The sequence below is a fragment of the Spermophilus citellus genome (genome assembly GCF_964194105.1).
Source record: "Spermophilus citellus genome assembly, chromosome: 12".
In the NCBI taxonomy this organism is placed as follows: domain Eukaryota; kingdom Metazoa; phylum Chordata; class Mammalia; order Rodentia; family Sciuridae; genus Spermophilus; species Spermophilus citellus.
In genome coordinates this window covers 17,505,567-17,530,885 of record NC_138198.1, presented here as the reverse complement: position 1 = coordinate 17,530,885, position 25,319 = coordinate 17,505,567, and the positions used below count along the sequence as shown (strand labels likewise).

The following is a 25,319-nucleotide window of genomic DNA, read 5'->3' as shown; positions in this document are numbered from 1 at the left end:
TACACCTATTTCTACCCCCAAATGCTAATTTATACGTCTTCAACATATTGCTCCCAGAAATGGTGGAAGAAATACTCATGTCACCTGATCTACATATACATTTTACCACAGTGATATTCTGGACACCAAATGCCAAGGCCACACTTATGATTGTACCAAAGCCTAATTGGAAAGTGAGCTTGGATTACTAAAAGCATCCTTGTCCAGGTTGCCTAATGCTCTCAAATGTCAATTTTATTGGTGGCTACACATTGGTTTCTTCCTAAGATTATATATTCGACCTCAACCCTGTTGAAAATGTCTAATTCTATCACTCACTTTGTACTTTGCCTGATTTCCTAACGTCTCTATTGATATCTGCTTTCCTACATATTTTCCCAAGTTCATCATTGTGACTGACTTCACATGTGCTGACGTTTACATTCACTCTCTAACCGACACCCTATTGCTAAAGAACTTTTGGTCCAAATTTTATACTCACTCTTCTTCCTAAACCTACCAACTATCTTCCTAATCCTACCTACTATCCCTTTTTGACTGGATGTTCTCTTCTACATTCAATCATCCAAGCTACAAGGTCCTATGCCATTGTATATCGATTTATCTGAGACATCTGTGCAGAAAGTCATTCAAAGCTAAGTATCTCAATCAAGGGCCCAATGCCCTTCTGGCCTTCAAATCTTACTTAGATTTCTGTTTTCATACATATACTTACATATACCCTATTGCTAAAGAACTTTTGGTCCAAATGTTATACTCACTCTGCTTCCTAAACCTACCAACTATCTTCCTAATCCTACCTAGTATCCCTTTTTGACAGGGAGCACTAGGGGCCCCACCCTCCCCCGCTGCTGCCTGGCCCATGATCTGGCTTGTCCCCAGAGAGCCTGTGTATGACATACCACCTCACACCTACCACCATGGCTGATATGAAATGGCCAACAGCAAGAGTCATCAGAGATGTGGGAACAATTGGAACTTGCCGCCTTTTTTTGGTAAAAATTTCAGATAGTAAAGTCCCTTTAGCAAATTTCCTGTTGGTTCCTCAAAATGACAAACATGGAGTTACCCTATGGCCCAGCAATTCTTCTTCCAGATATCAGTACAAGAAAAAAAAAAAGAAGAAGAAGAAAGAAAGAAAGAAAGAAAAGAAAACGTACATCAGCACAAAAGCTTGTGTTCATGGCAATAGTCAAAGAGCAGGAAGTCATGAGTGTGTCAATGAAATGTGGCATATCCATACCATGCAAGATCATTTGACAATGGAAATAAATGAAATCGTGATGCATGCTATAACGTGAAAGAAAACTTTATGTGCAGTAAATGAAGCAGCCATGAAGAGCACATGTTATATGATTATATGACTAAATTTATATGAAGTGTCCAGAACAGTCACATCTACAGAGATGGAAAGCAGAGTCATAATTATCCTAGGACCACAGGTAGGGGGGAGGGGAGGGATTGTGTTGGTGGGAAGAATGGAAAGCTACTAATAATGGGGACAGGGCTTCATTTGTTGTTGAAGAAGATGCTAATATTGATTTGGGTGATGATGTACAACCTTGGGCATATATTGAAAATTGTTCAGTTGTACCTTCTAAATGAGTAAGTGGTATAGAACGTGAATTGTACCTTCAAAAAAAACTGTCAAAAATTGAATTGCATCTAAAAAGAATGGTATCTTGGTATGAGAAAATCTAGGGACTGAGATGATTTTCACTAAGGTAAAAATAAGAGCATCCGGCCATGGTGGTAATTTCAGCGGCTGCGGGGAGTGAACAAGAGGATCATGAGTTCAAAGCCAGCCTCATAAAAGTGAGGCACTAAGCAACTCAGTGAGGCTCTGTCTCTAAATAAAATACAAAATAGGGCTGGGGATGTGGCTCAGTGGTAATGCCCCTGAGTTCAATACCTGGTACCTGCCCCACCCCAAAAAGCAAAACTATCTCCCAATTCAGTAATTATTTATTTACAAAGAGTAACCAGTCCAGCAAATGATAGTTACCTATAGAACAGATAAGGGGGAGAAGTTATTTTTTAACGTCTTTCCCCACCCCTTTTCATCTCTAGTGGTTAGGATGGTGCATGACCAATATAAGATCCTCAATAATTGTTTGCTGACTTAAATTTCATTAGAAACAAGAAATCAGAAGTGTACAGAGGAGCCTTGACTTGCTCTGAGCCATACACAAGGACAGGAACAGAGACTGGAATATTCTCCCTGCTTTCTGACCTCCTTCAGGGTACTCATGGCTGGGTCTACACACATGCGGTGGTAACTGTGTCCACTTTATGATTTGTATATAGCCCTTGCTGTTCTGCTACTGTAACTTATTTTTTTAATGGGCATGTTTCTTTCTCTTCCTCTCTCCCTGCTCCTCCCTAATCGTTCCAGGTCCCTAATCCCAGGGGAAACAGGATAACCTTTCTTCCCATGCAGGGCAGAGTTATCTATCCCTGAGTACAAACCCACCATAGGAACAAAGTCATCCAAACTTTGGGGATGGCACCAGAAGATCTCAGAAATGACTTTCTCCCAAATAAACAAGTGAATTTCGACTGCACTGGAGAACTCTTGGAATGTAGCTTTAAATCACCTCCTTAAAACCCCCTGTTCCTGCTGATAGAAAGAATCACAGCCTTTGGGACAGAAGTCCCTTGTGTTTCTCCTTTGCTAGCAAAGCAATGAAACTTCTTTTTCCTTTTTCTCAAAACTATGTACTCATTATTGGATTGGCATTAGGGACAAGGACCAAGCTTTCAGCAACAGGGTCAGAGTTCAAACATGATCCTTGGTCTCTAAGGAACTTTCCTTTGTTTTTGTTTTGGCTCAGAATCTCACCAGCAAAAAAGAAGGGGGAAAAAAAAGAAGGAAGTCCATCCCTCATGTCCCTAGTAGGTAACAAACCACTTTTAATCTGCTCAATGGGGATTGGCTGGGGGACACCATCCGGAGCAGATTGTTCCTCTTGCTACATTCTGTGGCATAGTGGCAACTGGGTGGGTAGGACTAGGAGGTGAGACTCACAGGGCTGGACGGATCCGTCCATGGGTTGTCAATCATAATTAACTTACCTTCCTAAGACAAGTCACACCTGTGATGAATTGCGTCCCCATTTGATTTGTATGAAAGTACAGAGGATGGAGTCCTGACCATGCTGGATTCTCCTTTGTGTGCCAATAAAATTTTGTTATCTCACTAGTTTTGAAGTTGGGTATTCTTTTACTTGCAATCCAAATCATCCAAAGAGGGGTGAAAGAGGTGAAAAATGGCAATCTTGCATTCTAATCCTAAAAGGTACAATGTCGATTCTATAGCAAAAGTGTGTGGCATTAAATTTTGGATAGAAATGGTGAAACCCTCACAGAAGGTCCTGCCATCTAGGAGGAAGAGAACCCTCCCTTTCCTCAGGCCCCCCAACCCAGATAAAAGGGAAGAGAAAGAAAGCAAACATGGTCTCCAAGGGCAACCAAAAGAGAAAAGGAGAAGCACCTCAGGAGAGGCCCTTCCTGGAGTGCTGGCTCACGGGAGAAACGGAAGTGTTAGAGGGCCACAGAGATGTCAGACTCCCCCTCCCAGGACCACCCCTTGGGCTCACCACATCCTGAAGACTCCCTCTGGGACCTGCAGAAGTGAATGGAGTCATGGCTCCTCCTTGGTTTCCCCAGTTTTGGAGTTGGTGGGTGGTGGAGATGGGTGGTATGGAGATGAGGGTACAGAGAGACCAGCTGGAAGTCAGGACGTGCCTCGTCAGAGTGAGAAGACTCCATGAACCCACTGTTCATGGGGGCAGTGAGGAGCTCAACAGTCCCCCCACCCACCGTGGAGGGCCCTCAACCTCTCCCCAGAGGGGGAGAGAATCCTGGATGTTGTGCCCAGTCTCATGAGGGAGCAGAGACCAAGTGGTCAATGCAACTCCAGCTGAGCCCATCCCTCCTTCTCCTGCTCAAAGTATGTAGAAAATGAGGTGTGAACCCTCTAAGAGGTGTGAACCATCTACGAGGTGTGAACCCTCAATGGCAACACAGAAAAGGAGAAGGGAATAAGATCCAACAGAACAAAGCCAAACAGGACAGAGCCAATGGGAGTCTAGATCGGCCAAGTGCAGAGGAAATACGACCCAGGGAGCGAGCCATGTATGTGAACTTGACCGGAATGTGCAAGCAAAACACAAACCCAGTCTGAAAGAAATTTTAAGTGTACATAATTAAAATGATTCGGTAAGAATATAAATTTGATTTTTAAAAGTCTCAAAGATCAACTGAATAAACAAAAGGAAATAACTAGTGGGAGAGATGGAGAGAAGTCAGAGGTAAGTAAATAACTTGAGGACCAATAAGCCCATCTCCAGGTAAGTTAGAAAGGGCAAGCCATGAAGCAGACCCTGCTGAACAGCTAACTACTGATTAAAAATGGAAAGAAAGTCACTATAAAAACAGAAGTAAAAAGAGATGATAACAATCCAAGAGAAAATAATAGATATGGATGACAAAATGTTAATCCACATCCTTGAAGATGAGGACCCAGCAAATGGAAAGGTATTCAAAATAACACAAAACGAATGTCCTGAGCCAATAAAGAGCACATTGTGTTAAAAAAACAGAAGATACAGGTTGATCCATGGCCATACATGTCCTTGTTAAGTCTCTTAATTGCAGAATAATAAAAAGTATCCTCTAGGAATCCAGGAGGACGAGAAAGAGCTGTAGTTTGGATTGGTTTGTCTTCCACAGTTTCATTGCTGGCAGCTTGGTCCCCAGGGTGGTGGCACTGAGGTGGGGGGACCTTGAGGAGTTTGATGGGGCCTAGTGCAAGGTGGCTACGTCATGGGGGGCTCAGCCTTAGGAAGGGATTAACGTAGTTCCTTTGGAACCCGGTTCATTTCTGTGATAGCAGGATGTTATAAGAAGAGCAAGCCTGGTCCAAATCTCTCTGTGGCCTCCTGCCTCACCATGTGATTTCTTATATATATATGTTCCCACCATTGTGATGTTGTTCAGCATGAACCAAAGCAATGGGGCCACCCAATCTTGAACTTCCTGTCTACAAAACTGTGAGCTAAATAAATTTCCTTTCTTTTTAAAGTTCCTAACCTTGAGCACTTTGTTATAGCAACAGAAAACAGACTAAGACAGCAAGTCATCCAAAATTAGATCAGGGGACTGGCTACTCTCAGATTTTTCCCCAAGCAACTTTTCCTGCCAAAAGATAAGGGAGTTAAATCTACATAATCTTAGTTGAGGGGCTAGAGGACCAAGGAGCAATGTGGCCACACTTGATATTATCCCCATGTAGTAATAATGGTAATAGACTCGTACCCTCAGTTTTGGGAGAACTGATAGATTCAATATGTGCTATCACTTGTTGAAACCAATAGAGAAGTTAGGAATGGCAGAGTGCTGGTTAAGAAGGCCTGGGTGTGATGTGGAATCCTTTCAAATGCAGAAGTAAGGATAAACAACCAAGGGGTGATGGCTACAAAAAAATGAAGTCAAATTTAAAACACTTGACAACTTCAAACTTCTATGAGTAACTCAACTTGGAGGATGAGGGAAACACAGTGTGAGGGAATTAGCTCATGACAGCAGGGTTAACCAACACTGTCCAAAATTAAATCTTACTGTTTAAAAAATGACTAAAACTGCTTATTTTCACTTGTCTCTGGCCTTATTCAGTGACATCATTCCAGAAATGACACACATTTGTGGTCAAGTCATTTCCACAGAGTCAGTAACTCTTCATTTCTCACACTAGGATTTTTACTCTATTAAATTTACGTAGAATCGTCGTATTTTATATGGACATAAATGTATGATGGAGGCATCGTCTTTGAGAGGAAGCCATGTTCATCCCCTCCATGGCCTTGTGTGTATATGGAAAGAGAGAATTCTGTCATGGTCACCTGAGGTTCCTGATGGAATTTTCTATTTTCTTTGTATTTTTCTTCATGTCAAGAATACCCTATTATTATTATTTGCCACTGTGATGAAAATAAAGTTAATTTTTTTTTAAAAATTAAAGACTGTATTTATTTCATTTTTTTAGGGAAGCTTTAGCTTCACAGCAAAACTGAGGTCCTGGTAACATTTGTGTGCAGGCTTATCCTTTAGTTGGCTTGTTACTTGCAGTTTTGGGGGTCAAACCCAGGGCCTTGAGCATGCTGGGAAAGCACTCTACCACTGAGCTACACCCTGTGCCCATGTGTAGATAGAAGTTTTCAGGTCCTTTAGGTAGATACCAAGGAGCATAGTTGGTGGATCATCGTACCTTAGGAGGGGTTGGGTTCCTAGGTGACCACTGCATCTTGCACTCCCCCCAGCAGGGTAAGAGAAGCTTGAATCCTCGAAGCATGTGGTATTGTCAGTGTTCTGGATTTTGGTCAATCTAATAGGGGTGTAGTGGGATCTCACTGTCATTTTAATTTGCATTTCCCAGTGAAAAATGAGGTGGAATATTGTCTCATGAGCTGCTTTGCCATCTGTATGTCTCTCTCTGGCAAGGTGTCGGGTAAGATCTCGGGCCCATTTTTAATCAGATGATTTGTTTATGGTTGAGTTTTAAAAGTTCTTTTGTAGATTCTGAATGATAATCTACCAGATGTGTCTTCTACAAATAATGGCTCCCAGTTTGTGGCCTGGCTTCTCATTCTCTTGATGATTTTTAAAAACGATGGGTTTGGATTCAAAGACAGGCAAACTGGTCAATGGAACAAGATTAGAGTCCAGAAAGAGGAACAATGTTTGATGACTGCTACGATCATTCAATGAGAAAGTTGACATTTCATTTCAGTGGAAAAAGGATTGCTTATCAAAACTGGTATCATTGTTCATTTGGGAAAAAACCAGGTGAATTTCACATAACATGGTATATACAAGGTTATAATATCTCAGATGGAAGCAAGAATATTAAAAGTTAAAAATTAGAAATATTAGAAGAAAGTGTAGGAAATTGGTAAGGTTTGGTGCCATATTTTATTTTTAAAAAATTTCCAGATTCATTAAAGTATAATTGACATATAAAAATTGCATTTACTGTGTACAATGAGATGTTTGATATATGTATACATTATGAAATGATTATCACAATGAAGCTAATTGGTATCTGTCAGCTCAAAGGGTTCTAGCGTGTGTGTGTGTGTGTGTGTATGTGTGTGTGTGTATGTGTGGTGAGGACACTAAAGATCTTAGTGATTTTTAAGTGGGCATTATTAAAAAGGAGTTTAGAAAATAGATGGATTTTTGCTGGGTGCAGTGGTATAGCCTGTAATGCCAGTGGCTTGGGAGGCTGAGATAGGAGGATCGAGAGTTCAAAGCCAGCCTGAGCAATTTATGGAGGATGTAAGCAACCTAGCAAGAACCTGTCTCTAAATAAAATATAAAAAGAGGTGGGGATGTGGCTCAGTGGATGAATGCTCCTGGGTTCAATCCCCAGTACCAAAAAAATAAATAAAATAAAATAAAATAAAAATAGATGGATTTTAAAATCAAATGCATTTAATTTCAGAAAATCACAAAGATTAGGTAAGTCATAAAACAAAGTAAAATAGAAAAGTAAAAATGAGGACCATATGTACAAGTATGATAAAAAGATTGTTAATATTTTTACATTTAAAAATTTTCCTTCAAAAAAAGAGAGAGAAAAATAATTTCCTATAAACCAGGCATGGTGGTGTATGCTTGTAATCCCAGCAGCTCAGAAGACGGAGGCAGGAGGATTGCAAGTTCTAAGCCAGCCTTAGCAATTTAGTGAGGCCCTGTCTTAAAATAAAAATAAAAAAAATAAAAAGGGCTGGGCATGTGGCTTCGTGGTTAAGTGCCCTGGGTCCAATCCCAGGGGTGGGGGTGGGGGCAGGAGAGGGGCAGTTCTTATAAATGAGTCAGAAATCAATTAACCACCCAGTAGAAAAATAGACTCAGGATATTAAGCAAGCACAATATAAGAATAATGAAAATGTCCAAAAACTCAGTCTCCCTAGAGAATAGGAAAATGCAAATAGATGCCAGAGATATCATCAGGCATCCTTCATACCACAAAAATGGAAAGCATGAAGAAATGAGATTCTCCACAAGGGAAAGAGAAAATTGTTTAAATATGTTGAAAATTAATTTTTTTAAATGTACATAATATTTGGCCCAGACATCCCATTTTTAAGATGCTATACTACAAAAATAACAGTATAAGAACATAAGAATGTATCACAAAGAATCCAGCATGCAAATATAACACTTCCAAAAAGATAAAAAAGAAAAAAAATGAGGGTAAAAGATCATTGACAAAATAATTGAATAAATTTTTCCATAAATAAATTTTTGCAAGATCTATAATAAAACTGAATTGTATTTAAAAGTATGTTTGCACTGTATTTGTGATGAAGAATAAATTGATCCTAGGAAAATCCACATTTTCATCATACATTATCAACTTTAAAACACTGGGGATATATAGCAGATGCTACAATCTTCAAAGGGAAGATAAGAAATTACAATTAAAGATAAAGAATCAGAATGGTTTGGATCTATCAATAACACTTGAAGCAAGAAGGTAATAAAATTGTGAAGAAAAAATAATTTAAAGACTAGAAAACTATCCAACCCAAAGCATCTATCAAACATGAGGGCGGAAACATTTTGGATATGGATGGTCTTAAAAAGATCTAGTTCCATTTTTCAAAAAAAACCTACTGTGTGTGAGAGGAATATGAGACACACAGATTTCAATGCAAAAGAAAGGTAAGAGGAAGCAGGAAACAGAAAACAAAATCTTAAGAAACTGTAACCATGAATTGATAAAAATTGTACTCCAACTTATAGCTCAAAGTCATATTACTTGTGTGGTCCAAAACACTTAAACTGAGTATTTACCTTAAAATGTCCAAAGACTAGTTGTGTCCTGTGTTTCTAACAGAAGCAAAGGCAAATTCTCTTTCAAAGAAAATACTTTCTTCTTAGGTATCAACGAATCCCCACAAATACTTTTTCAAGACAACAAGTGGCTCCCAGTCAGCTATCACCAAGTACCCAAGGAAAATACTGGGTACCCAGAACCAGTAGAAGCAGTGAGTCAATATAGACAGATGAGGAGAGACCTCATGTGTTGGGATTAAGCCAGCAGAAACAGAAAACAAATATACCATATATACTATTTTTAAAGAAATGTAAAACATAATAATCTGCAGGCAAAGGGACAGGAGATTTTAAAAAGCGGTTGTGTTGGAGGCCTGAGTCTGGAAATAACTTAGATATATTACAGTGAGAGATTGGAAAACAAAATCTACAAAGGGGAGAAGAAAGGGTGGAAGAAATGGACTGATGTGTAGGAAGATTGTTTTCTACTATTTGGGAGATGACTTTGATTTAGTAATTAACACAGAAGATGTCTCGACCTGAGGAGAGACTACAGCAGTGCTGACGGGGCGCTGGCAGATGGGTCTAGAACTTCACCTCACCTCCACCAGGTGAAGCCCTAAAGAAGCCCTTGATCCAAAGCAAAATCTCGGTTAGCTCTTCACATGCTGATCCAAGGCAGGACTCCTAGAGCCAGTGTCCAGCAACACTACCAGCTTTGAAAACCTCCTGTGGACTTTTACAGCCTCCATTTAGAGAACCACCAAGATTTTTGCTGGCTTGTCGAAGCAACATTCAGTCTAATGATTTACAGATAGAGACATAATAAAATCCTCCATATAGGTTTAAAAAAAGGAATGGAAGAGCCATTCCAACAAGATTTGAAGTGGAAAAGACTAAGGGGCCCAACTGAAGGTCAACGCTCCACATCCCTTTATTGCTCTCCACACTGACTATAATCTGACATGCTGTGTATTTTATTTGGATTATTGTGTTTGGGCTCAGGGTACAGATTTTTTTTAAAACAGGAATTGGCAAATAAGTGTTATCAAGAAGAGCTGGACACTGTTTCATGGGAACATTTAATGTCCTGTCAAAACCCACATAATACAGAGATTCTCCAAAAAGAGCACAGTTATTTGGGAGTAGCAGATTTTGCAATGGGAAGCCATGGGAAGCTATAAGCATATTCAAGTAGGTTTAGAGAAAAGGTGGAGATTCAAAGGCAAGATGAAGAGAATCGTTTTTATTAGTACATGAGGATTATGCGTGAGAGTGGGATTCATTGTGATGTTCATGCATGCACATAACATTTGATCGATTTCACTTTCTAGTCCCAGCCCTCTCTGTCCCCCCCCCAGAGCCCCTTCCTCAATTCTACGGGTCTTCCATCTGTTTCCATGGGATCCCTTTTCAAAAATATTTTTCTCTCTAGCTTCCATATATGAGAGAGGACACTCATTCAGCTCTTGACTTTCTGGGTCTGGCTTATTTCATTCAATGGTTCCATTCATTTTTCTGCAAATGACATAATTTCAGTCTTCTTTAAGACTGAATTAAACCCCATTGTGTATACCTATCACATTTTCCTTATACATGAAATAGGATGATTTTATAAATTATTTTGATCCTAGCTGTAAGGATCGATAACAAGAGTGGCATCTACCCAAGGTTGAACAGGCAGCTGCTGGACAGATACCCTCAAGCAGAGCCTTACGGTATGAGGTTGTGGTGGTCTTTGTGCAAGATGGTGGTTCTGGAAGGTTCTTGTGACAGTTCTTGTTGAGGTCACAAGTGGGTGACATTCTGTCCTTCACCACCCTCTGGGCTTTATCATGCATTTAGGTTAAGGTTTGACAAAAGAGTCACAGTTTAACAATAAAAAGGATGGGTGGGAAGGGAAAACAGGTTTTAACATTTTAGGGACCTTAAAAAAGAATTACCCTTAATATGATTACATATAGACCCCAGGACTAGTTGTGGATGGAAGGAAGTGGATTCAATGGAAAGAACTTTGAGATCATTAAAGCCCTCAGAAAAACAGCCCTTTGGGCAGGCGGGACCCCCCCCCCCACTAGATGTTCCCATAAAGGGAGCCCTTTGGGCTCTGCGGGTCTCTGGGCCACAGCGTGAGCAGGTACCTTGGCCTGTGGACTGCAAACACACCAGACAATGAACAAGAATGATTCTTTTTCCAAGTGAAGGCATGTTAAAATTAGAAAAAAAAATTAAAGAAAAAAAAGAAGAGAAGGAAGAGAAGGAGAGGAGGGGAGGAGGAGGGGGGGAGGAGGAGGAGGAGGAGGAGGAGGAGGAGGAGGAAAAAAGGAGGAAGAGGAGGAAAAGGAAAAGAAAAGAAGAAAAAGGGACCCTGAGTGCCTTCAGGGCCTCCGGAGTCACCGATGTCAGCCAGGTGGTGGGGAGGACATGGGCAGCTAAGGTCCCAGCTGTGGTTCATGTTGTTAGCTGTCCCATTCTCTTTACATGGGACGGCTCCTTGCCTGGCTTGTTGAGCTGGGAGGAAGGAAGGGGAAGGCGGAGCGCCCCGTTCAGGCTTCTCCCCCGCTGCAGCCTGCAGGGCCACCGGCCCTGGCGTTGGGGTGCACAGGTGCCTTCAACCCAGCGGGCCAGGGAGAGCCTGGGCGGCGGCCTGGAGGAAGTGCGGGCCGCCGGCCCTGGCGCATTAAGGAAGTTGCCCAAAATGAGGAAGCGCAGCGAGCCGGGGGGCTGAGGCGACACTGGCGACCAAAGAGCCAGGAGGAGCGGGCGGCCGGCGTGGGTCCCAGCCGTCCCCGAGGACACGCCCGCTCCAGCCCCCCGCCACCAAGGCGCTGGCGGCCGCCCAGGCCGCCTCACCTGGCCCAGGTAGGTGTGGCCGCGCTCGCTCCTGGGCCGCCGCCTGGGCGCTCCAGAGGCGCAGGTGGTTAGGAAGGTGGCGAGGGGGAGGCGCGGCGGGGCGCTCTCCTTCGCCCTCCTCCTGCGCGCCCGGCGCACGGGCGCAGGTGACCGCCGGGCTCGGGGCCTTTTGGATGAGGACACTGAAGTCCCAACCATTACACAAGAAGAGGTAGGTCCCGCCGGCTCCTGTCCCCACAAGCCGGGGTCCAGCGCCTGCGCGGCGAGAGCGGGGCTGGGGCCGGCCAGGGGCGCGGGGGCGCGCGTAGGGTGACCTGGGGACTGCCGCCCGCTGGCCTCCAGCCTGGGCGCACCGGGCGGGAGCCGGCAAGGTCCTGGGAAGCGCGAGGCCGGGACAGGCACAGCCCAGAAGCTCCATCTCTGAAATAGAGCATTTCCCTTTGGCCGCTTGGGTGAATCCATTAGGAAGGGATCGAAATATTGAAATATCAAAAATGTTTCCCAAAGTCAGTCGATCAGGGTGGAGATGCGCACATGGCTTCTGAGGCTTGGCAGACGCGGGTCTTCTGCTCTAGAAAGAGCAGTTGCGTGGAGAAAAGAAACCTCGAGAACCCCTCCAACATGGAGCAGGATCGCTGGGTCCAGGTGGGCACAAGTTCACTGTCAGCGAACTCAGCCCGTGAAGGACTCTGAGTCAGAAAAGTTTTAAGTGGGAAAATGTAAATTTGAGTTAAATATTTGAGGAAGGGGGCAATATGGCTTCCAAGTCACTCACCCAAGGACTGTACAAATGTGGTCGCTGCTGCTGTTTGAATGTTCGAGAAACTAGGAAGACAGTCATTAGAAAAATTAGAGTTTGCAAGTTTTTTTTTTTTTTTTTTTTTTTTTTTTTTTTTTTTTTTTTTTTAAGTGAGAAGCTATTGCAGATTATTTTCTGAGTTCTATCTGACTGATGAAAGATTGGGTTGAACTCCAGTAAAACCATCGACTGGAAGAATTTTTTTTTTCTTTTTCTCTTCTTTTTCAACCTTCACCGAATTCCAGCATGTAATAAAAAGATTTGGAAATGTGCCATGTCTGAGTACTCATTTGGAAAAGAAAAATTAATCATGTAATGTCTGAGAATTCCTGGAGTAAATGGGATTGGTTCTGTCATCTGATTTCTTTGTTTTAGTTAAGAATAAATTCATGGGCTAGGGTTTGGCTCAGTGGTGGAGCGATTGCCTAGCTTGTGTGAGGCACTGGGTATGATCCTCAGCACTACATATGAATAAATAAAGCATTTTTTTTAAAGAACAAATTCATTGCCTTTACACAGGCAACTGTTTAATTAAACACTAAATACATGGATGATGTCTCTCTTTCCTGCAAAGGAAGTCAAAATAGGGGATGGGTATATTTATATTTGAACTAAAAGAAAAAGGTTTAAAGTGACAAACCTTACCAATTCAAGTTATGTGTCCTTATTTTGTTCTATCTAAACCATACGTTTGTTTTAGTATATTTAGAGAAATTTTGCAGTAAAACAAATTGTGTTATCCTCTGTATTTGAAATGCTTATAGACATTGGGTTTTATAAAAAAGTCTTCATAATTAGATTTTTTTTAATGTTTTAAGTTAGGATAAAAATGGGGAATATACTTTAGATCTTTACCTTTCCCGAGGGAGAAAATTGGTAGGCCGATTATTTTATTACTAGGTCTGCGTTTCAGAGATGATTCTTGTTGGTCTTCCTTGGGCTGGTGTTTAATATTCTGAATGCAGGTCCAATCACTCTGTTTTTTAAACCGAACACCTCTTGTAGAACTTTACTCATGCACCATGTTATTTGTTCATAGTCCTCCAAAACCTTTGTGCCAAGATATGCCTCAGAATTCAGCCTTTTGCAGAATTTGGAATTTTAAATTTATATCTCAATTTCAGAATTTAGAAAGGTGGATAATATGTGCATACCAATACCCTGGGTTCCATACAGCTCCAATACACTCCAGTAGCACCCTGCCGTCCCTCACATGAATCCTTGAGCACTTTCCCGGTTAACATATTCATAATCTAAGTGGAATAAATAAAGACTATAAATAGCTGTGTGTCAGTTTGGGGCAGGTGTTGTCACTATTGAAGTTCCCCAAAACTTACCAAAAAAAAATAAATAAATAAACAGAAAACCAAAAGCCTTCCTTTTCAGAACTGAGTCTGTATTCAACTTCTTTGAACCACTGTCTGTTTTGAAAGCAAAGGACCTTGACATTGTCCAGTAACTCACTCTTTCCAGTAACTGGGCGGGCAGTTCCCATCTTGTTCACGAGTCTGAAATAGCAGCTAGCATTGAAGTTCCCATCAAATCAATCAAAATATGGATCCTTCCGTACAGTGGGTGTTTTCAGCCTTTAGAGATCTGGTTTCCAACAGCAGGGTTTGTGAAGGTCTTAGGATTTGAGAGCAAGCGGATGAGAGTTACTCAGAGAACAGGTTATCAGGACCCTGCACAGCTGCAGTGCATCCTTGGAAGAAGCACGGTTTCCTGTCACTCTGCAGATGGCTCTATCTCCCCCTGCTATATCTACCTGAGGAATGGCAGGGCAGTCTGTATCCCATATAATTTCTGCTTTCTCACCTTTCTTCAACTGCTCCCTCCCAACCCACTTCTCCTATCCCCATTTTCCATGTTTTAACACTTTCCTGCCTTTCTGTATTGAGTTAGCTGTAACTGGGTGGAGGAACAAAATTAGGAATTTAGGCCTTTGGGAATTTTTTAAATAATATCTACACACTTAGCCTTTTTTGTTTTTTCCTTCTTAAGCAGTTGAAATAAAAAGACAGAGTCCCAATGAGATTATCATCAAATTGCCCAAATTATGTCTTCTCACCTTAATCTTTGGATTTGAACAGGTTGGATTTGAACACCAGGAGATGGGAATTTTACTACTGAAAGATTTGGAAAAGATTAAAATAATAATTAGGCTAACTGAATTTTAGGAAAGTGCATAATTTTGATATTTTGTTATCAGGAAATTTTTCTATTTGCTTATAACTGACAAAAGTTACCTTGTATCCATTTGATCTTCCTTCCTTCCTTCCTTCCTTCCTTCCTTTCTTCCTTCCTTTCTTTCTTTCTTCCTTTCCTTTCTTTTTTTTTAACTTTAAGAATCAAGTTTGTAACTTTTACCCTGTATCTCTTGAAAGGTCCTTGAGTTGAAATGTTAAATACAATCAAATTTATCCAAAGTCCAAAACTACCCAGAGAGAGAATATTTCAGTTATGTTACAGTGGGTTTAACAAATCAAAAGTGGTGCTCTCGTTCTTCTTTTATTTCTTGGAAATCACGTCGTTATTTCTGGAGGCTGGCCAAAGCCGATGGTGGAGGGAAAGGTGGAGACAATTAGGAATCTTGGTGATGGTACTATTCCTCGCCTCACCCGGTAGGTCCTTGAGCTTTTCTGATGGATATTCTCTGGGGGAACAAGGAGGGTGCTTCCCCCTGATGTTGGTCCTGAATCCTGAGGCTGGGGAGGCTGCGATCCCCACAGCTGTCCTCCAGGACTGGGCAGGGAACACAGGTGTGGGGACACAGTGGGGCCTTCAGACATGCTGTGACCCCTGTGAAGACCAAGCAGGCCAGAAGCAGGTCTGCAGGAGGGGGTCAGACTGGGGTCCAGGTAACGAGGCCCTAACCCTAGGTACTGTAAATGGGGACATAGATGGCCCAGGGCAGAGATGTACAGAAATTGGCAATTTAAAGAGAGATTGACTTATTTGGGCTCTGCCTAACTATAAAATCATTGAATGTACATGTGACTGACTCTTGCCTCCCTCCATCTGTTTGACTTCACTGATAAATCCTCATTCTACCTCAATCAATATGATACTTTATTGCATCTATCAGTTCCCATTGATTTTCCATGGACATGTTGGATGTGCCCTGGGCTAATTTACCTTTTTTGTTTAATTTAAATATTTAATAACTTCCTCTTTTATTCTTTCTATCCAAGAGCTCGGCTCATCAAAAACAAGCTTCTCAATTTTTTGAACTAGAATTCTTCTAGAAGTCTCCTTATTTCCTTAAACTCAGTGTATTTGTTATTTTTACTATTGTTATTTTTTAATGTGTCAAGTGCCAACAGTGTGCTGACTTCCTAGCCTGAGAATTGAGGAGTCGGTGGTCCTAGATCACCTGTCACCTTCTACCCTCTTCCCATATCGTCCCAGGATAAGTATTGTATTATTTGAGGTTTAAAAGCTTTTGGGTGTTTGCTTTATTATGCCTCTAGTAGTACAGTCTGCACACAGATAATGGCATCGTCCACTCAGCACGCCAGGCCAGAAGCCACTGTCTCCCCACACCTGGGTTCCCTGCTGCAGCCATGAGGGGTAGCAGCTTCTGCAGTTCAACAACCAGGTGTATGTTGTGCTTAGGATATGGCTTGAGTGTGTCCCACAAAGCTTCGTGTGCTAGAGGCTCCCCCCCCCCCCAGTGTGGCAGTGTTGAGAGGTGGGGGAAGAGTGAGTAGTAGGTGGTTAGGTATTTGGGGTCACTACCCTCAGAAGGGATTAATGTAGCTCTTATGGAACCCCCATTAGTTCCCAAGGGAGTGGGTTGTTGTAAAAAAGCAAGTCTGGCCCCTGAAGTTTTCTGACTTTCTGTCTTATCGTGTGATCTCCTCTTCTTCCATGGGTTCCCTCCATGATACTATCCGCCATGTTGTGATGTAGCCGTTAGGGGCCTTACCAGAAGCCAAACAGATGGAGCCACCTTATCTTGTATTTTCAGCCCCAGAGCATAAGCTAAGCTAGTTTCTTTTTTTTTGTCATCAAATACCCAGATTCAAGAATTTTGTTATAGCAACAATAAACAGATGGATACAGCATATAGTATAATTACATTTTCTTTCTTATACCCGTTTTTGTTTTTTTTCTGCAGCAGAACTTTGATCTGTTTGGGGGTTTTCTTAGTTTGCACTGTTCCTATGATAATTTTCTTCTCAATTCTCTGAGAATAAAAGTGGATATCCCTCTTGACAGAGGTTTCCATAATCAGATAAACCAAGTAATCTCTCAGTTTCATTTTCTTTCTCTTTTTCTGGGAAATTCTTCTGCTCTCTTCTGACAGTGGCTCTCGTTTTGCTGTACATGTACTCACAACCTTGGGGAGCTTGTTGACTGCATGTATTTTCTGCCAGTTGTTTATTGCACTCTTTGTTTTGCTTTTTGGAGTATTCAAATGCATCTTAAAAACTTCCATTTACATTTTACCTCTTATAAATCCATTCCCATAATTGTTGAACACATTTCCCTCAACTTTGTGTTTCTGCATTTGTTGGTTCACCTATTTATTTTTCACTGCGTAGAGTTTTTGTGATTTCTGCTGTCAGGAGATATTTTGAATTATGATTTATGAAAGATCTTCTTTACTTCTCATGGAGCAGTGAAACATCTATATTTTAAATCAGTATCCTTCTCACCACTGTATTTGTTCCTGCCCCAATGTTTTATTATATGAATGAGGAGAATTTGTATTTTTTCTGGGGAGACCATGAGCCTTTAGCCAGAGACTTGGTCTTTGCCTCGATTTCCCTGCTTCCTAATGCGGATGCTGTGTAGTGTGAGCTGTCTCTGCTCATGTGTGAGTGACACTGGGTGGAGTGGAGTGGAGCAAGCAGGCAGCCATGTGGTGAGCCCCTGCAGGGTCTTCATGCAGGTGATGTGCATAGAGATCCTCCAGGAGGACTTCTCCTGAGACCACGCCGTGCACCTGCCCTGGGGCATCTTGGGGGCCTGGGGCTTCTGCAGCCCCTTCTGGAAACACAGAGTGACCTCTTGTTGCTCCTTCACCAGCCTTTTGGATTTGCTTGGGCAGAAGAAGAATGCTGAGGCTGTTTTTATCTTAAGTGCTAAGAATGCTTGAGATCATTGATTCACATCATGTCTCAAACTCACGTTTATTAAAGACTTTTATAGATGGTGGTTGAGAGTTGGGAGTCAACGTCTCATTGTGTTCAGATCCCCATTCTAGATTTCTAAACTACTCTTGAATGGAATGATCCCAGGGGTGGGGGTGGGGGGGTTGTTCTGATACCAGAGGCAGTGCCTGGTCCCTGGCTGTGGTCAGGACTGACTGACCTGTTGCAGCCCTACTGGGGGAGGCAGGGAATTTGGGGATCTGCCCCTGCAGTCTTGGATGGAGGCTAATAACTGTACTCCCAGAGAGGTTTCACAGGAACAGCCACAACTTTGAAAGTGAGTTTCTTTGATCTCCAAGAGGGGAGAACTCTCTGCATTTCTCGTTCTGGAAAGTTTTCAACTACACATTGGTACATGTGGGAAGGGAAGAATTCAAATGCCAACAACAACAGGGGCACTCTGACCTCTGCCCTCCAGTGCCACGGTGGGAAAGCAGTTTGGTACGTATCCTCCCAAGCCTTGTCCTGTGTGTTCATGTCCATATGTGGATACATATACTGATCTGCAACAGCTCCCATGTTAGGTGTGTTCATGAAACCTTCACTACTCTCTGACTGACAGCTCCATGCCTGGGATTATTTTAATTTATTCCACCAAGTTAAAAATAGGTAGCTTATTGAGAGGCATTTAGATTCTCTGTCCTAATTTTTGATGTTTCAAGTCATGCACGTTTTCTTTTCTTTCTTTTCTTCTCCTTTGCTATCCGCATGCACCATCTGGGTCATCTTTATCCCCAGACAGCTGTTGGTGCTGTCCTTCCTTCAGGCCACTGTTGGAGTGTTTTTTACTTTAGCAAGTGGGCGGCTCCTTTCCAAGGAATGCAGTTAAGACTTTGTTTTTATTAAATGACACGGGACATGCACGTGGTTTTGGTCACGCGTGGCAGTACAGACGTTCTCTCCTGCCCATGAGCTCCATTTCCTCGTCCATCTGTTTGCCCATTGGGTGTCTCTGCCTGGTGGCCCCAGCTTTCCTTACCTGACCTGTTTGGCATTTCCAGGTTGCGCACTGGTCTGTTTTTCAAGGTGCCCTGGGTATTTTGAGGCTGCATCTGTGATAGTACCATCTTGCATCCTGTCCCCCATGAGACAGAAACAGGATAAGACATGGACACACACGGGGCAGCGTGAGCCTGTAGACCAGGCCCTCCCTGAGCAACTCAGGGAGACCCTGTCTCTACATAAAATACAGAATGGGGCTGGGGACAGGGCTCAGGGGTTGAGGGCCCCCGAGTTCAATCGCTAATACTCTCCCCACCCAAAACTGAACTGTCTACATGCAGAACAAGGACACAAGGACACAGTCTTATTTGTTGAGCAAGGCACTTTACATATGTTATGTTGTAATGGACTTCTTAATGATACGCCCCCTCACACCCGGGCACAACCTACATGTGTGACACATGCTCAATTCCTCCTCTGGGCTTCCTTTCCCCCTGAGGTGAGTGTCAGAGTTTCATAACTCAAGGAGTTGGAGACTCTCCAGAGAGATGGGATCCGACAACACTGTTCTTCACGTGACAGGTGGCCTCCTGGTTTTCTGGCGCATTAGTCAACTGTTGGTCTCTGTGACAAAATGCCTGACATAAACAACTTAAAAGGACAAAAGGTTGATGGGGCGGGGGGAGCTTATGGTTTCAGGGAGTTCAGTCTGCGGTCGACCAGCTCCATGGTTTTGAGGCTGAGGGGAGGCGGAACATCATGGCGGAAGAGAGAAAGCTACTCAGCTCATATGGCAGCTGGGGAGGAGAGAGAGAGCAAGACAGAGAGAGAGAGAGAGAGAGAGAGAGAGAGAGAGAGAGATGCAGAGAGGGGGAGGGAGGGAGGAAACACAAGAACTACTTCTCCAGGGTGCACCCCCTACTACTTCCTGCAACCAGCCTCCATCTCTGTACAATTTCCATCCAAAGAATTAATCCATCGAGTGGATTAATCCACAGATGAGGTCAGAGCCCTCAAGATCCAATCATTTCCTAAAAGCCACAATGCTGAACACTGCCACCCCAGGGACCAAGCCTTCCCTCTTGGAATCTTCGAGGGGTGGGCGTACTGTGGGTGCATCCAGGTAAATGCAGGGAGAACTGGGCAGGGTTCCCCAAACCAGAAGTTAACAAAAAAAAGAAATTGGCCTCACTCCTCATAACCATAGGCATTAAAACAGGAAAAACCAAGTTGTGTGTTATAGACCATTTTACTTATTTATTTTTATGATTTGGGGGGATGGAACCCAGGGGTGCTGAACTCCCCCCCCACCGAGCCCTGTCCCCAGCCCTTTTTGTATTTTATTTAGAGACAGGGTCTCGTGGAGTTGCCGAGGGCCTCACATGGTAGTGATATGGGGACACTTGTGACCTTGAAGAGATGGGACTTAGAGGGAGGCCCTGAGGTTAAGAACCTAGGTCATGCTTTTTGAAATTTCAACCTCCCAAACCGTTGGGCTTAAATCAACCTTTTCTCCTTCACCCGTAGCCTACATCAGGTATTTCATCACAGTCACAGCAGTCCATCTTGCCTAATACAGAGGCTGTGGTTGGAAAGAGCTCCTGAGACAACTGGGTTCGTCTCTGGATAAGCGGACGCTCTCCAGCTACGAGAATCCCTTCCCTTTTGGATTCTTCCATGTTTTGGGGCCCTGAAAATTTGCACATTTGTTACATCATCATGTAACAAACCAGCAGATGTATCTGGGCATATATTCAAGGAGGCTGAGGCTATGATCCATCTTTAAAGGCACCAGATATTTTAAAACAAGAAGCCGGGCGCAGTGGTGCAGTGGTGCACGCCTGTGATCCCAGCAGCTGGGGAGGCTGAGGCAGGAGGATCGCCAGTTGGAGGCCAGCCTCAGCCACTGAGCGAGGCCCTAAGCCACTCAGGGAGACCCTGTCTCTAAATAAAATGGAAAACAGGGCTGGGAAACGGGGCTCGGGGTCAGCACCCCTGGGTTCCATCCCTGGTACCAATAAATAAATTATTGGTAAATAATTCACTAAGTATAGGTTAAATAAATTAATTAAGTATAGGTTAATTTTTTTTTTGTGCTAAAAATAGAGGTTCTGCTGTGCCCAGGTCTCCCAGGGGGACAGTTAGGTGGAATACAGGGGAAAGAGGAATCAGCCAAGGAAAGGCTGGCCGAGAGCCAGCAAGGAATGTTCTAGAAGCTGCATTGGGAGTACAGTCCTTGGACCGGTGAGCTCTGGGACAAAGGCAGGCGGGGCCCGGAGAGGAAGGACTTCAGGCTGCTCTGCCCTTCCTGCCTGTGGCCCCTCCCCCAGACCCTGCAGAGTGCACGGGCTTGGCCCTGACCTCCACTCTGCAGGGCTGGAGGAGACCCTGGTGGGGGGCACGGAGCTGAGTGCCCAGAGAGAGATGTCAACAGCCCTGATCAAGGAGCCGTGAAATGCACCGAGCTGTCCTGTCCCCCTCTTGCACATTTATATGGAAATGTCTCTTTGCAAGTGGCTACGGGTGAAGGAGAAAAGGTTGATTTAAGCCCAAAGGTTTGGGAGGTTGAAATTTCAAAAAGCATGACCTAGGTTCTTAACCTCAGGGCCTCCCTCTAAGTCCCATCTCTTCAAGGTCACAAGTGTCCCCATATCACTACCATGGAGGCGCCCCTGTCTTTGTCACATGAACCTTTAGGCAGAGACACAATGAACCACGGTGAGCACTTCGACATAAGTCAGCTTCGCGCCTAATTTTACAGAGGAGGAAACCGAGGCTCAAAGAGGGAAGGTGATTTGCCTGCGGTCAGATCCCCCCGGACCTGGACTCTGACTGCGCAGGCCTGGAATTCCAGCTACTCGGAGGCTGAGACAGGAGGATCACAAGTTGGAGGCCGGCCTCAGCCCAAGCAAGGCCCTAAGCAGCTCATGGAGACCCTGTCTCTAAATGAAACAGAGGAAAGGAACCGGGGTCCCTGAAGGACTCTATGGAGCAGGGTGACCCCCCACGAACCTGAACTACTTGCCTCTGGACTGTTCCATGGGAGAGAAATCAGCCTCTACCTTCTGGGAGACGTTAGGGTTTGGAGTCTCTCTGTTGAACCCAGGGGGTGCTGAACCCCTGAGCCCTGTCCCCAGCCCCTTTTTTCTATTTTATTTAGAGACAGGGTCTTGCTGAGTGGCTTAGGGCCTTGCTCAGTGGCTGAGGCTGGCCTCCACCTTGTGATCCTCCTGCCTCTGCTGGCCTCCACCTTGTGATACTCCTGCCTCGGCCTCCCCAGCTGCTGGGATGACAGGCGGGCACCACCGCAGCCGGCCTGTTAGTCCCTAACTCTGGGACTTTGTTTGAGTGTCTGAATTTGTCTGAACGTCTGTGTTTTCTCACTAAATGACACGAGATGCACACAGCAAAGCTAGCTATGGCGATGGCTCTCTTATTAAAATGCTTTTCTGCCCGGGGATGGGGGGGCGGGGGGGGGGAGCCCCAGGCACAGGGCCCATGGGTGAGTCATTCCTGAACCACAGGAAATGGCTCTTAGGTTGGTGCCCTCTGTGTTTAGCTGTGTGTCTTCCGGCCACAACGGATCTTAACAATCCTCACGTCCGTCTGTCCGTCTGTCCGTTCTAATGCAGGCCCGGTAGTAAGAAGGCTTGCACCAGAGGAGGGCCTTGACCCTGGACCAGGGCCGCAAGCCAAAATAAACCTCTTGTCTCCGGGACGTAGGCCACCTGGGGGACTGTGGTTAGCAACAGAAAACAGACCAAGTAGTTACTCATTAAACAGGGGCCATGTTGTTTCAGAGGTGAGTCCAGATGCACAAGTTTTCCTAAACACTGACTGCCTTGAGTTCAGAGACACTGGACCCCTGAGCACTGTCACCAGCCCTTTTTCTATTTTATTGAGAGACAGGGTCTCCCTGAGCTGCTCAGTGCCTCGCTAAGTGGCTGAGGCTGGCCTCCACCTTGGGATCCTCCTGCCTCAGCCTCCTGAGCCGCTGGGGTGACCGGCGTGGCCCACCGCGCCCAACATGCACTGTATGTTTGACAGTTTGGGATGTCTTCATCACCAGGACATGAGAAATGTTGGAGGAGATTCACAGGGTAAAGACCCTCTTCATTTGGCTTTGAAAAAATTAGAAAAACTGAACTCACCGTCGAGAGGGGACGAGATACCACCACAGGATGTGCGACCAACAAACGTGTCTGTCGGTGACAGGTCACACACAGGGAAATGGCTCCCCTCCCCCTGTGACCTCCTAGAGGTGCAGGAGACCTGTCACTCCCAGGGGGAGGGGGACGGAGAATTGGTCTCCATAACTAGGTTAGGAATTTCTATAGAAACGAGAGAGAGAGAGAGAGAGAGAGAGAGAGAGAGAGAGAGAGAGAGAGAGAGAGAGAGGCTGATTCCAAGACCAGATGGAGTCCCCTGCACTTTGGAGATGAGTCCCCAGGAGTGATTTGTTGTTGTTCGGGGAGGGAAGAGGCCAGGGGGTGAGCAGGCGTCATTTCTTCAGGGGGCCTCTGCGAGGTCGGCCAGGGCCTCCGCTGACTCCTCATTTTTAGGTTTTTTTTTTTTTTCTCTCTCTCTCTCCTTTATCCATCTGTGTTTATTTCCAATCATTCCAGGAAACTTCATCTTAAAGACTATTTTAGCTGCAATCAAGCAGCAGCTCTGTGGATGTGGGGACCCAGCTGCACAGAGACCCAGCTCTCTCTCTCTCTCTCTCTCTCTCTCTCTCTCTCTCTCTCTCTATCTATCTATCTCTCTCTCTCTCTCCAAAAGAGAGAGAGAGAGAGAGAGAGAGAGAGAGACAGAGAGAGAGAGAGAGAGAGAGAGAGAGAGAGAGAGAGAGAGAGAGAGAGAGAGAAAATCTCCAAGGACCAGTTGGAGTCCCCTCTGGAGTGCATGCTCCTGGCTGATTGCTGCCATCAGAGATGCCACACAGACACCTTCACCAACCTGGTTCCATTCCGCCCTGGCTCCTGCGCTCCACCAGGGGACATCGCCTGCAGGATCAGAGCCAGGCCACCCGGGGCTGCTCCCCAATCGCGGTGGCGAGCCCGGGTCCCTCCATCCCGCGCCTGGCGCTCACCCCCCGCCACCCCAGATCCCGATCTTGGGGGCTGGCGGGGTGCAGAGCCTGGAAGCCAGCTCGCAGCTGGCTCCCAACAGGCTCCCGGGTCCCCTCCCTCCCCGGGGCGGGGACCAGGCGCCTGGGATCTCCCCCAACTAATTGTTCCCTGTCATCACTTTTTCCTACAGGATCCGCTCCAATGGGGCTGGGCGCGCGGACGAGCGCGGCCCGCGGTGGCCCGGGGTTGTGGGGGAGTCGCCCTGCGTGTCCCCCTGGAGGGGGGGCGCCCGCAAAGTCCCCCTCACCCCCGAGGAGGCGGGTTCCCAGGACCCAGTCCTCGCCCCTGGAGGCTTCGGACAAACTTTGCCTCCTGCCAGGTCATCCACAGCCCGGGGTCGCAGCTGTCATTTCGAAATGCCACCCGGGTGGGGGGGGGGGCAGGGAAGAAAACCCGGGGACTTCACCCCGAGTCGCGTTGGTGCCATCAGGGGCTGCAAAGAGACCGCGGCGGATGGGGACAAGTTGGTGACGAGGGGGGGGACTGGTGCCAGGGAGTCCGGGGGGCGCGCGTGCGTGCACAGGCGCACGATCGTGCACACGCGCCCGGGAGCGCGCGGGAGGCCACGCCTAGCGCGCCAGGGACCCCCGCCCCGGAACTGGCGTCGCCCCGACCCCCTGGTGGCGGCGCTCGCGGGTGGGGCGGGGACAGGGAGGCAGGTTAACAGGGCCGCGAGCGGCGCTGTCCCCTCCCGAGCGCCGCGGGTCTCGGCGGGCGGCGGGACCAGGGCCGTCGAGCTGCGCGCGGCCACCTCTGCGGCGACAGGGCGAAAGGGCGAGGCGTCTGCGCCGCCACTTTATCCCCAGGGCCGCTGGGCGACGGGGTCCGCGGTGGGTGGGGACGCCGGAGGCGGCGCTGGGCCCACGTGTGTGTGCCTGGCCCCGCGGGGAGGATCCGGGGCACACAGGCCCCAGGTGCGCGCACACGGCACACACGCACGCCAGGCGCCCGTGCCCACGGGGACCCACTCCGCACCGGGGCAACGTGTGCACACGCGCGCGCACCCAAACGTGCAATCCAGCACACTGGCGCACACACACAAACACACACACACACACGCTGAGATGACCTAGGCAGAGACACACCAATGCGCCTGGACACTCACAGAAAGTCACAGCACTGGGCCTTGGCGCACGCCTGTCATCCCAGCGGCTGGGGAGGCTGAGGCAGGAGGATCCCAAGGTGGAGGCCAGCCTCAGCCACTTACGAGGCCCTCAGCAACTCAGCGAGACCCTGTCTCTCAATAAAGTAGAAAAAGGGGCTGGGGAAGGGGATCCGACGTTGAGCACCCCTGGTTTTTGATCCCTGGTACCAATTTTTTTTTTATTTGTTGAAGAGGAAGTGAGTGTTAATAAAGAATGAGTTAAGAAGGAGCAACAGGAGGAATTGGGTGAAAATTTGGTGGTTAAAAAACTTTCACTAAGGCCAGGCATGGTGGAGGATGCCTGTCATCCCTGCAGAGGGAGGCTGAGATAGGAGGATCATGAGTTCAAAGATGGCCTCACTAATTTAGCAAGGCCCTAAGCAACTCAGGGAGACCCTGTCTCTAAATAAAATACAGAATAGGGCTGGGGAGGGCCCCTGGGTTCA

The 25,319-nt window shown here is 45.8% G+C and overlaps 1 long non-coding RNA gene across 1 annotated transcript in view; it reads left to right on the top strand.

The window, feature by feature from the left end:
- The first annotated feature begins 11,567 nt into the window (after positions 1–11,567).
- LOC308631778 overlaps positions 11,568–25,319 on the top strand; it is a 67,531-nt gene continuing 53,779 nt past the window's right edge. The window contains exon 1 of the long non-coding RNA XR_014018336.1: positions 11,568–11,706. This is a non-coding gene — a long non-coding RNA (uncharacterized lncRNA). The remainder of the gene's footprint in view (positions 11,707–25,319) is intronic.